Raw genomic sequence first — 13,708 nt, 5'->3', positions numbered from 1 at the left:
CTAGAATCACTCAGAAACATTGAACTATAAAAAGAAAAAGAAAAAAATCAATCGCTGATACCTGCACTGACCAAACATATTGATGGCTGACAAGATTAGCAGGGATCAAGCTAACCGTGTGTGTGTGTGTGTGTGTGTGTGTGTGTATGCTCTACACATTCAATCAGAAGCCGCGTCCTGAATGCCAGCTGAAGAACTACAGACCTGAATGCCTCCAGCACACAGATAATCATTTACCTTTTTTAAAACAAACGATGCTAATTAAATGTCTGTCCTCTCTGTAGTTGAACGCTTGGTTAAGTGAATACGATGTAAAGGACAGTGGTTTGAAGTGAGTCAGACCACCTCGTTCAAATTACTGCACACTCCGGTAATCAAGAACAAAAAAAAAAGTGTCCTCAGCTGCACTTTCAGCTCCTGAAGCCGGTGGAGAAAGTGTGCAAGATCCTTTAAAACTTTAGTTAGCCAAGCAACTCTTAATCTGAAGTGATCGTCAATTGACATTTGCAACCCATTTAACTTACATTAACAGATGTGTGACTTGATTTTATCAATCTGGATATTCTAGATTGGGTAGTGAAAATAGTGTTTTTAAATGTTTTTTTTTAAATACATACACTTATAAAAATAAAAAACATGGGCAACAAAAGGTTTCGTCTGTAGTTTCGCTGAAGAGACGACCACTGGTTCACGTCTTAAAAGTTTTACTGGCTGCAAATTCACTCCGATGAGGAACGCTCACTTTTCACCATTGAATCAATTCCTGATCAAGTTCTGTCCAACATATTGCATCTGCACATCATATTGCATTACACTGTTGGAATACAAATACATGAACCCAGAGCTCACTGCATTCACTCCAGACTAACAAGCCATCGCCTGAAGACACTGTGTTTCCTGACAGAAACCCTCACTGAGAGAATAACTCCAGACAGCCGACAGGTGCATCACCTTGAGACCCTGAAAAGAAGAGTGTCGGGAGCAAACAGACAGATTTCAGTCTCGCGAGTGTTTTGTCGAAGCTGTGCTCGCTCCTCTCGCTCAAGGTTGCTGGACTGTACCTGGGAAAACAGCTGCGGAGCCTAACCTGAGTCAGCCCTGATTTGTACAAATAAAACACAAACCCAGCACATGCAAGCTTATCAGATATAAAAAAAACAAATGATATGAGCAAGAGCGCCTGCAACGATTTCTCATTTCCTCTCCGAGACCCCAGGAGTTCATCCTGTGACCCTCGCCGAGGTTGTCAGGCGGCACACGCGATCAATAAACTGAATCCCTGCGGACATCTGTTTGGACAGGTGTGCTGATGAAGAGGGGAGCGTCGGTGGGCATCTCCGATACAACACCACGGGGCACGAGCCAGATGGAGACGGGCGCTTCCGAATAAACCAGTAAGCAACCTGAGACTGTGTGTAACTGATTTTACCATGCAAAGCTTTAAATATGCATGAAACCGAAGTTGCAATCGTCTTTTCTTCCCTATTGTGAGAGAAAAGGCTTCTCACTGAACAAATATATGGCGAGACTTTGTTCATGAGGAATTGATTGGATGTTTGTGGTTTGCTATTGGTCAATCTCATGTGAGTGACAGTTTGCCCCTCCCTCATGACAGTAAACGTATCATCAGAGAAGAGATATCTGTAAGAGTTATTTTGATTAAAGATTATGAAGGCAGGACAACCTTGTCACTCACATGACATCACAGCAATAGCATACCACAACAATCCAACAATACAAACAAAATCAAGTCCCGTCCAACATGTTTTCTTGTTCGAGAAGCCGTTTCACAGGCATATACGTCATATACATATATGGGAAAGAATAGTCTATTACAACTTCCTTTTCATGAAGACTTTGAAAATTAATGCTTTTAAAAATAATTTACAATAAATAATGCAACATTTTATATATAAAAAAAAGAATGGTCCATTTTGCCTTTCATGGTGACTTTAACTACGTGATGCACAACCGTAACTGGTTAACTGCATTTATAAGGATAGAAAGACAAAAATATTCAATAAATAATGAAATTAAGAACAGTAAATCGCAATACTAATTCTTGGAAACAGTACCTGCAGGCTGATTGCTGTGTTGTAAAGGATTGAAAGAGTTGGACCATTAATATAGAGCTCAGGTGGAGATGTGACGTGGTGAATTTGAGTCCAGCATGTGTTGTCTTCTGTTCCCGTTCTCTTGTCTTGTCTTCCTATTGTTTGGTCAGCTATCCCAAGATATCTGTGGTTCAAAAAGACAAAAATAAAAAAAAGTCAAATATATTAGAGCTATAAGCTACAGGTCATCAATACCAACCATTTTATTCAAATATACCTCACAAGATTTAAGCTTTATACATTTTTTTTAAAATATCATTTTTTTATTATTTAATTTGATAATAAATGTGCTTAAAATCAGGTTATTTCCAGTGGATCCAAGTCCCTGTTTACATGAACGCGCCCGGAGACGACAGAAAAACACACAGAGCATCAGCTTTAGCTTCTGGTCCGACAGCCGCAAGACCAGCCGAACGCTGTGAGTGTGTGTTAGAAATCAGGAATGAAGAGAGAAGATTGTGCTTGGTACGTTTTCCTCTTCAAACCAAACTTGGGTCTTCAGCAAACAAAGTTTAAATCCCGTCTGGCTAGGGCGCTTCCCATAGTGTTTATCCCTTAAGTCAGTAGGCAGAGAGTAGACGTTTTTTTTGTGGCTGTTCGAACACATTCGACCACAGGAGCGTTTACACTACAAAGCAATCCGGTGTTGTTGACTACCTCTGAAAGTGGACAAGCTCAAAACATTTTAGACCATGTTTTCGCCTGTATTACACCACAAAATCTTAATACCAGGTGTAAACAGGGCCACAAATATACAGTGTGAACAGTATAGTCAATACAAACAAATAAATCTTATGAACCAGTTCTTATAAGTGACTCTGAACCTTATAACACAGTTGTAGTGAATCAAACACAAACTGCAATCAACACAGACTAGATTATTTCCAAACAAATAACTCTTATGAGCCAATCTTTATAGTGAATCAAAATTATACAGCGTGTATTCAAACCAAATGGTTTCCCGCTTACAGCCCATGTGGGAAACAAAACGCTCATTACCATATCTCAATTTCAGCCTAAAGGCTTCCTCAACTCTATTACACACAGTGATACGAACAGTAACAATGGCGTCAGTTTTACCACATCAATCCGAGCACGAGTCCTCATCCTTTGGAAGTGCAGAAAAGTGAATTTGCAGCGACATGTCGACAACACGAACCAAACTCTTCCAGTCTCTACAGAGTATGTGTGTGGGAAAAAGTACACGTTGTTCGTGGGCAGCCAATGAAGACCATAGGCTGCCATTATGCAAATTTGTTACAAACCTACATATGTTCATGCAGGAAGTAAGACTGGAATTACTGACGACTCGTTTCAGGCAGTTCAGAATCGTTCTTTCTTTTCAGGAGACAATAACTCCATTTATCTGCACTTTTGCAGACCTTTTTCATTCACAAAGAGCCATATAACACACTACATGAAAGCTAATACCTGAAAAAGCATAGCTACTAGGGGCAATTACCTATAATAACCCTGCTGTATATAAACTACCAATAGACCAGAGTCAGAGCGAAGCGCTCCATCCGAGGCACTTTCGCAGCCCTCACAGAAGGAACAGGAAGTTGGTGCGCATTGGATCTGGTGGCGGGCCAAGCTCGAAACACCAACGGCGCGAGGAAAGCGCTCCCATGGCAACAAGATGAGATTGGTTTATTTAGCCTCGGTCCGGTCCGCTCACGTCCTAATGTAAAGAGACAACATGCTGGAATTTATCAGAGTGTCAGAGAGGAGGGAAAAGTCAGGAGAATTTCATTTGAAGACAAAAGAAATGAAAGCCATTTCTTTCCCCTCTGCCCTTCAACACAAATATACTCTCATCTCACACGACTCGTGAACGCTTTCCGTCTGGAGTTACACCAGACAGCAGACATTTCTCACTGAGACGACAGCGAGAGATGGAGAGAATGCGGGTGACAGTGAGAGAATGACAGAAGACTAAAGGTGTCTTCTCACGAGATGTTTCCTTTCAGTTCAGCCGTAAAGACGAACGTCAGAATCCATCAAAATCATTCAAACTTTAAAACGATCAAGTTTTCATAAGACAAAACACCAGCTGCCACATGAATAAGCTCTCTGAAGGTCATGAGTAAATCTTACTCTTCTTTTACACAACACAGATCTTATTCAAATCTCAAACTTCCAGGTTAAAGCTCACAAACAGACTGCAACAATTCACATTCATGCTTTTGAGAATTTGATAAAATATTTCAAGCCTGGCCTATAATATTATGCATACTGATGTATTTACAGTATATTGACTATGATGCCGACACCGCAGCAAAGACATTAAAATAACCAGTATTAGACTTCATTTTTGATTGAAATACATTCATTTTAATGTGGGAAGCACAATGAGATATTTAGCATTTGATTGAAGTTGATTTAATATTGTATTTTTGTTTAATCATTGAGGCACCCCTGCGGTACCGCTGAGGACCCCCTGTTGAAAACCCCTGCTGTACGCCAATATTACTACATATTACCAAATCATAATGCATTTTGATTCCTCAGAACCCAACGTATTGTTTGCATGTAGGAATTAGCATCTAGCTACATTCATTACATCCATGCATACCACCGAAAAAAGTCTAACCCAAACAAATGAATCTTCTTGTTAAAAAACAATTTTTGTTAGTGATAATGAACAAAGTCTCTCTTGAACAAAGTGTTGTAAATGAATTAAATGCAGAGTATAAACAGTGCAGACCAAATTGTTGCCAAACAAATTACTCTTTTGAACCAATATTTGTTAGGGTCAGTGAATCAAACACGCGCAGCACAAACAGTGCAGAACAAATAATTGCTGAACAAAAGTCTCTCTTGAACAAATTTTTGTTAATGAATCAAAACACAGCACAAATAGTGCAGACAAAATTATTCCCAAACAAATGACTTTTTAAAACCAATTTTGAACCAATTTTTGTTAGAGAATAGATCAGTTAAGATCAAAATTTTCACGAAAAAATGACTCTTTTCAACCGGTTCTTGTTAGTGAATCAAACAAATACAACACACACGGTGTGAACCAAATGATTCCCAAACAAATGACTCTTTCAAACAAATATTTGTTATTGTCAGTGAATTAAACACACACAGCACAAACAGTGCAGACCAAATGGTTCCCAAAAAAATGACTCTTTTGAACCAATATTTGTTCGTGTCAGTGGATCAGCTCACAACACACACAGGGCAGACCAAATGGTTCAAGAACAAATCACTCTTTTGAACCAGTTCTTGTTAGTGAATCAAAAAAAATAAAAAGCACAAACGGTGCCAACCAAATGAATCACAAAACACATGACTCTTTTAATCAATATTTCTTAGTGTCAGTGAATCAAACACAGCACAAATGATTCACAAACAAAAGACTCTGATTCACTGACGCTAACAAATATTGGTTCAAAAACATATAGAACACAAACAATGTAGACCAAATGATTACCGAACTTATGAACCAGCTCTTCTTAGCGAATCAAAAACATACAGCACATGCAGTGTATTTCAATTCTCAAACAAATGACTTAAAAGCCATTTCTTTTTAGTGAATCAAACACATAAATCTTGTAACTTCCTGTTTTGTAATAGTATATAAACTGGGATGGAGCTGCAGTTGTGCAACTGAGTTGGAGAAGCGTGTTAGTGTTTATGAAAGTAAGACCAGTCAGCAAGACAGACCTTTCCTTCAAACAATGTTCCTGCTCGGTTTGCTCTGAAATTGCCCACATAAAGATAGTTTCGGTCTCAGAAGGAAACACAAGACACATAATTCCAGATTCTGGACAGATATGTTCTTGTTTGTTTGGTTTTACCTGAGGAAACGCTGGCCAGCGATGATGAGGTGATGGGTTCAGACAAGGTTTGGGCACGACTGAGCAGAGAAACATGGAGCTAAAACTGCACTGGCAGAAAGTCTCTACTATATCAGATCAAAATCCCTCTATGAGCAAACTCACGAAATCTTCACCACAACAGAAAACCACACTCTGGAAACACTTCTAATGAAGCGTGTAGACAGTAAACAGTCTAAAATCTAACTTTACAAAAAAGAAAAGAAAAAGGCAGGTGAATTTACTATCCATATTAATTATTACTGATAACAGAAATATGAATCATAATAATAAAAAAATAATAAAATATTATATATGCATTTTACATATTTAAAATATATTTAATATTTCAATATTTACTACGGACCGTAAATTTTCACAGTTCAAATTACCTTGATGTTAATAGCAAGTATTGGAAATATAGCAAAAAAAAGTTTTCATTTTAAAATAAATAAATAAACTGTATTTTCATTTAATTCACTATTTATTTATTTATAAAATAAATATTATTAATACATATTAGGAATACATAAAAATATAATATATAAATATCTTTTAATAAATAAAATAAATAAATGTATATTCATTTAATAACATTTAATATTATCAATAAATATGAGTACATATAAAATATAATTTATATTAATTAATATAATTAATTTATAGATTTTTTATATTTATTCCTTATATTTATAAACAAATAAAATAAATGAATAAATAAATAACATTTAACTATTAATGTAACTAATAAAAAATATAAAGAATAAATATATAATACTAGTTTATTTTTATATGTTTTTATATTTTTGTTTGCTTAATGTGACTTCTGGAGAGAAATGCATCCTGGAATGTACTTTTTTCTTTTTCTTCTAATAAGTAAAAAATGTTACATTTACTAGTAGTTAAACTGCAAACATTATGTTGCAGCTTATAATTAAGTCACCAGCCAAGTGGCATGTAACTGTATTTAATCACCAGGATTACATCATCATAGTTTTAGATCATAGTTTTAGATTAGATCATAGTTTTTCAAATGTAATAATATGATAAACTTTCTTCATTCAAAATTGATAGTCTTGATCTGGAATAAGGGTAAAACTAAAAACAGCAAAAATAAAAGATAAAATTCTGATTAATAAGGTTCACAGACTCATTGAAAAGTTTCTCAAATGCCGTTACAGTGCAAAGATCTTCAATCGTCTTTAACCAGCGACTGCCAAATTGAACGTGGGATCTGAAAGTGCCACATTGTGTATATTTATGGAATAAATGTTCAGCCGTATGTCAGGACAGAAATCCAGCAGATGGTTCATGTTCTTTCACAGTTATACAAGCAGCAGAAAAACTCACTCGCTGCTTTGAAAGTCTGTGTGGGAATGTGTGTGTGCAAAGAAAGAAATCCAAGCGGAATGTTCAGCGAGTGTTTGTGTTTGATTCCAGCCCGTCGGACAGGATATCTCCCGCACCCGAGGAGATGGGCCGGATCTCTGGGACTCGTGAAGTTCTCCAGATGTGGGTCTGGAGGAGGTGACGATCTCCTGGCCTCTCTTACTCCACTACTGAGCAGTCTGAACACTACAGCAGCTCCAGTGCGACACACGTCTGGCTGGAAGTGAACACACTCCGTCAGCTGAGGGTCTCGCGGAGGACAAGAGTTCACTGAGAGTGCAGAGAGAGACTGCAATAATTAACACTGTTTGATACGGCTCATACAAAGAGTTAGTGATCGATCGGAACACACTCCTAACACTAAATATGCTCAGCTGGCCTGTGATTCCTTCAGAGACAATCATTAACATACAAACATTATTATTTATTATTGTTATTTTCATCAACATTAATAATAATAATAGTCATAGTCATTGTGCACATTTTGTATATTTTATGGATAGCTATTTATTATTAGTATTTTTTTATTTTATTTTATTTGTATAAACAATTTTATTATTAGTTGATTTGGGATATTTATTTATTTTTTTATTTTTTTACCATTAACAGTATTTAACAGATAAACACACACACATTTACACACACATTTATACTATTATTTTAGTAGTTACTACTACTATTATTATTATTATTATTATTAATAATAATAATAATAATAGTAACTACTGAAATTAATAAATATATTTATTATTAGTTTACTTTTGGATATTTATCAATATTTATTTGTTTACTTATTTTGTTACATTAACCATTATTTAACAGACACGTACATGCATATTTTATTGTTATAATAATAAATTCCCTGTTACGGGAAACTACAAGAAAAATGTGCCAAATTTAGTTGCATCTTAATTAAAATGCATAATCATGTGCATATATCTCAGCCACATGAGTGAAAAGTATGTTTGTGCTGAATCTGATCCCTATTTAACGGGCACAGACTGGACGCATGAGCTCTTCCTCACCTTGCGGGCGACCCCTGATGAGCGACGGGCACCAGCGCTCTGCCAAACGGGCGTGGCCTTCGTTACCCAGCATCCCTTTCACCACGAAAACAAACCATAGAGGGCAGAGCGAGAGAGATGCAACAGATGCCCACTTCACCAACATCCGTCCTGAACGCAGATGGACAAATAAACAAGCTGAACGCTCGGGCTGTAAGAGCGGGCAGAGAGAAATCATCGCTTGCTGGCACTCCACAGATCAGACAGCTGGCACTGATACCCTCCACAACCCCGAAAATACACCGCCCCCTTCTCAAGAGACCACGGCCGAGAGAGAGAGAGGAAGTAGATAACATTTCTGTGTCTCTCAGCTCCAAGTCTAATTAACACTCAAGCGCACACAAGTCAGGCTAAAAGTGTGTGTGTGTATGTGTAGGAGGTGACTGTCGGATGAGTGCAGCCTCGTCTGGAGGTGAGACAGTCTGGCGAGTGATAAAGATGGATGAGAGGACGGGCAGAGCCAAGAGAACGCAGAGTCGCCCAATCAGGTCGCAGTGCACATGGCCATTTCCATTTCTCACACGCGCTCATTTACTGTTGCACTTTCTGTTGACATATCAAATATTTGTCTTCCCGTTTCGTTTATCCGCCCTGCTAATTATTAACGAACTGCAGGATGCGCTAATTGGTTCATCACTTAAAGAAAATTAACTCTGGATTAATGAGTCTCGTCGCTTTGGGAAATTTATCGCGAAATATGAGCTAGATACAGCTTGAACTCGCAGTGCAAAACAGTTTATGAAATATTAACATGCCCTTTTAACTATCAACATTGGCTCACCTAAAAATTCCAGAATATGTAAACACATGAAAATATGTAAATAGTATAAGAGGTTTCTGGGAAATTATACGAAATATGAACAATATAGAGCTTCAACACGCAGCATTAATCAGTTTTTAAACTAATAAACTATCTGACTCAACTAAAGACTGAAAATATGTAAATACATGAAAATATGTAAATATAAAAGACTTATGGACAAATTGTATGAGAAACAAACTAGCTAGAGCTTTAATGGGCAGGTTTAATTTTTTAATTTCTAAAATATTAACAATGACTGTGTTATTCCCCATATAAAATTTAAGCAAACCAACCCAAATATAAAATGTGACTCAAATGTAAAAAAAATTACTATATAAAATCGAACAACTTTTTTTTAATTGAAATATTACAAAACATTTTAACGATTCCAACTGTGAAGAGAGTCAAATCTATTTTAAAAGCTGTGAAAAATCATTAAAAAACTACTAATTGATTTTTCTGTATACACACACATACATACACAAACAAACACACACACAGCATTTACATCAAAGGTTTTTTAAGATCATGAAAAAGAAAATGAGTCAAATGAGTCCACACATGCCATGTGCACTGAAGGACATTCTGGTCTGGGCATGACGGGACGCAGAAATCTTCCAGACCCCAACATGCCAGGCGATGAGATCACACGGCTTCTGTCATTTCTTTCAAAGCTCTTTTTTTCCCTGGAGGTTTTACACAACGTTGGTGTCTGCAGTGTGATCCGCCGCCTCTATCATTTAGACCCAGGCAGCCTGGAGATCGACCACATCACCATTAGACTGTGAGCCAATTAATTTCATCTCTTCTCCAACATTTAGATATGAAAGCGCTGCCATCAGGAGAAGGGAGCCACGGTTTTTACATCTCGCCCCATTCCAGCGTCTGCCCCCCAAAAAATGCAATTACACGGCTGCGAGCGTGCAAGGAAGTGGAGAGAGAGAGAGAGAGAGAGAGAGAGAGAGAGAGAGAGAGAGAGAGAGAGAGAGAGAGAGAGAGAGAGAGAGAGAGAGAGAGAGAGAGAGAGAGAGAGAGAGAGAGAGAGAGAGAGAGAGAGAGGGGAAGGGCGAGCCAATGGCAGCCTGGTTTCTGCTCTGTTAATGGCTAAGTTGTTTTCAGGCTCTCTCCATCATCCGAGAGGAATAGCCATGCTCTTCTGCAACTTCAAAGCAATGGACATCATCTCTCCATTTCTGCAGCTGATTGCTGAACATCCAAACACACACACACACACACACACACTGCTCTGCAACCTACAATTTTGGAGCACATATACACACAAAAAGGGGCCACATCCTTCATTTCAATTTTATTTTCTTCCCCTCCAGTCAACTTATTTTATTCGAAGTTTCTTGGACCAAACGCTGTCATGATTGAGTTAATTTAGTGGGGTTTGCCAAGTTAAGCATCAATATTGCAATTCCTTTATAGGGTTAAAATCTATATGTATTCATCTATGCCATGTTTCTCATTCTGCACTCGAATCGCATTGCTTGTTGATGAGAAGTGCTTTCACTTTTTTAAAACAGACTTCGCGGTCCATATTGACATGATAGCCATATGAGGTTAGTGAACTCACTGTTATGTTTAAGAAACCAGTGTGAGATGATTTGAGCTTTGTGACATGTGTGTTTTCCTGCTGGAAGTAGATATCCGAATATGAAAACACTGTGGTCATAAAGGGATGGACATTGTCATCAACAATACTCAGGTCGGCTGTAGTGTTTAAACGATGTTTAATTGACGCTAAGTGTGCCAAGAAAATACCATTACAGCACCAGCAGCCTGAACCGCTGATACAAGGCAGGATGGATCATTGCTTTCATATTCGGGTCAAATTCTGACCCGACTATCTGAATGTCTCAACAGACCAGGCAATGTTTCTCCAATCTTCTATTGTTCAGATTTAATGTCCTGTGTGAATTGTAGCCTCAGTTTGCTGTTCTCAGCTGACAGGAGTGTAACCGGTGTGTCTTCTGCTTCAATGTTCGAGGTGTTGTGTGTTCAGAGATGCTCTTCTGCTGTTTTAAAGTTTGAGGTGTTCTGTGTTCAGAGATCCTCTTCTGCTCCAATGTTCGAGGTGTTGTGTGTTCAGAGATGCTCTTCAGTGTTCAGAGATGCGCTTCTGTGTTCAGAGATGCTCTTCAGTGTTCAGAGATGCTCTTCAGTGTTCAGAGATGCTCTTCTGTGTTCAGAGATGCTCTTCAGTGTTCAGAGATGCTCTTCAGTGTTCAGAGATGCTCTTCTGTGTTCAGAGATGCTCTTCTGTGTTCAGAGATGCTCTTCAGTGTTCAGAGATGCTCTTCAGTGTTCAGAGATGCTCTTCTGTGTTCAGAGATGCTCTTCAGTGTTCAGATATGCTCTTCAGTGTTCAGAGATGCTCTTCAGTGTTCAGAGATGCTCTTCAGTGTTCAGAGATGCTCTTCAGTGTTCAGAGATGCTCTTCAGTGTTCAGAGATGCTCTTCTGTGTTCAGAGATGCTCTTCAGTGTTCAGAGATGCTCTTCAGTGTTCAGAGATGCTCTTCAGTGTTCAGAGATGCTCTTCTGTGTTCAGAGATGCTCTTCTGTGTTCAGAGATGCTCTTCAGTGTTCAGAGATGCTCTTCAGTGTTCAGAGATGCTCTTCTGTGTTCAGAGATGCTCTTCAGTGTTCAGAGATGCTCTTCAGTGTTCAGAGATGCTCTTCAGTGTTCAGAGATGCTCTTCAGTGTTCAGAGATGCTCTTCTGTGTTCAGAGATGCTCTTCTGTGTTCAGAGATGCTCTTCAGTGTTCAGAGATGCTCTTCAGTGTTCAGAGATGCTCTTCAGTGTTCAGAGATGCTCTTCAGTGTTCAGAGATGCTCTTCAGTGTTCAGAGATGCTCTTCAGTGTTCAGAGATGCTCTTCAGTGTTCAGAGATGCTCTTCAGTGTTCAGAGATGCTCTTCTGTGTTCAGAGATGCTCTTCTGTGTTCAGAGATGCTCCTCAGTGTTCAGAGATGCTCTTCAGTGTTCAGAGATGCTCTTCAGTGTTCAGAGATGCTCTTCTGTGTTCAGAGACGCTCTTCAGTGTTCAGAGACGCTCTTCAGTGTTCAGAGACGCTCTTCTATTTTCAGAGATGCTCTTCTGTGTTCAGAGATGCTCTTCAGTGTTCAGAGATGCTCTTCAGTGTTCAGATATGCTCTTCAGTGTTCAGAGATGCTCTTCAGTGTTTAGAGATGCTCTTCTGTGTTCAGAGATGCTCTTCAGTGTTCAGAGATGCTCTTCTGTGTTCAGAGATGCTCTTCAGTGTTTAGAGATGCTCTTCTGTGTTCAGAGATGCTCTTCAGTGTTCAGAGATGCTCTTCAGTGTTCAGAGATGCTCTTCAGTGTTCAGAGATGCTCTTCAGTGTTCAGAGATGCTCTTCTGTGTTCAGAGATGCTCTTCAGTGTTCAGAGATGCTCTTCTGTGTTCAGAGATGCTCTTCAGTGTTCAGAGATGCTCTTCAGTGTTCAGAGATGCTCTTCTGTGTTCAGAGACGCTCTTCAGTGTTCAGAGATGCTCTTCTGTGTTCAGAGATGCTCTTCTGTGTTCAGAGATGCTCTTCTGTGTTCAGAGATGCTCTTCAGTGTTCAGAGATGCTCTTCAGTGTTCAGAGATGCTCTTCTGTGTTCAGAGATGCTCTTCTGTGTTCAGAGATGCTCTTCTGTGTTCAGAGATGCTCTTCAGTGTTCAGAGATGCTCTTCAGTGTTCAGAGATGCTCTTCAGTGTTCAGAGATGCTCTTCTGCTTCAATGTTTGAGGTTTTGTGTGTTCAGAGATGCTCTTCTGCAGATCTCGCTTGTATCGAGTGCTTATTTGAGTTACTGTTGCTCAAATATGGTCATTCTCCTCATCAACAAGGCATTTTCCTCCACAGAACTGCCGCTCACTGGATATTTTCTCTTTTTCTGATCATTCTCTGTAAACCCTAGAATTGGTTGTGCGTTAAAATCCCAGACGATCAGAAGTCTCTGAAATACTCAGACCAGCATGTGACGTTAAAAGTCAATTAAATCCCCCTTTCTTCCTCATTCTGATTCTCAGTTTGAACTTCTGCAGTTCGTCTTGACCATGCATGCACTGAGTTGCTGCCATGTGATTGGGTGATCTTTGCATTAAGGAGCAGCTGAACAGGTGTACTAATAAAGTGGCCGATGTATCCATGTGTGCACATAACTGGTGAGCAGAAAACATGGAGCGAAGCGATTTTGAGTATTAATATTTTGGGCATTTTGGGGGACAGGGACATGTTTACTTACTGGAGTCTGTTTTTTCCCAATCTCTGGTAAGATAGCATTCATGATGATAAGTGTGTTTATTAATTATTAGGGGTGCAATGGATTTCAGTTGATCTGTACAGATGAGCCCCACGATTCGGCACTCATGTGATTTGCAAATTAACTGCTAAGTTTAACCATCATAGAGTGAGAGTTTAACACTTGGACGTGTTTTTTCTTGCCAATTTACATATTCAAACTATTTTAAATGCTGAAGAGGCGGAAATTAGCATT

The 13,708-nt window shown here is 38.8% G+C and overlaps 1 protein-coding gene across 2 annotated transcripts in view; it reads right to left on the bottom strand.

Moving 5' to 3' along the window:
- The window catches only part of plxnb2b (plexin b2b), a 151,956-nt gene that overhangs the window by 82,829 nt on the left and 55,419 nt on the right, over positions 1 to 13,708 (bottom strand). Inside the window, exon 2 of one of the 2 annotated variants that reach the window (XM_077210130.1) lies at positions 2,076 to 2,238. The gene's annotated coding sequence lies outside the window, so the exon portion shown is untranslated. Of the gene's footprint in view, positions 1 to 2,075; positions 2,239 to 13,708 lie in introns of those variants that run through there. The other variant, XM_077210131.1, reaches the window with a different exon arrangement.

Source organism: Siphateles boraxobius, unplaced genomic scaffold (assembly GCF_051911475.1).
Source record: "Siphateles boraxobius isolate OS27281-9 unplaced genomic scaffold, OSU_SipBor_1 65, whole genome shotgun sequence".
In the NCBI taxonomy this organism is placed as follows: Eukaryota; Metazoa; Chordata; class Actinopteri; order Cypriniformes; family Leuciscidae; genus Siphateles; species Siphateles boraxobius.
This window is presented reverse-complemented; position numbering and strand designations above follow the sequence as displayed.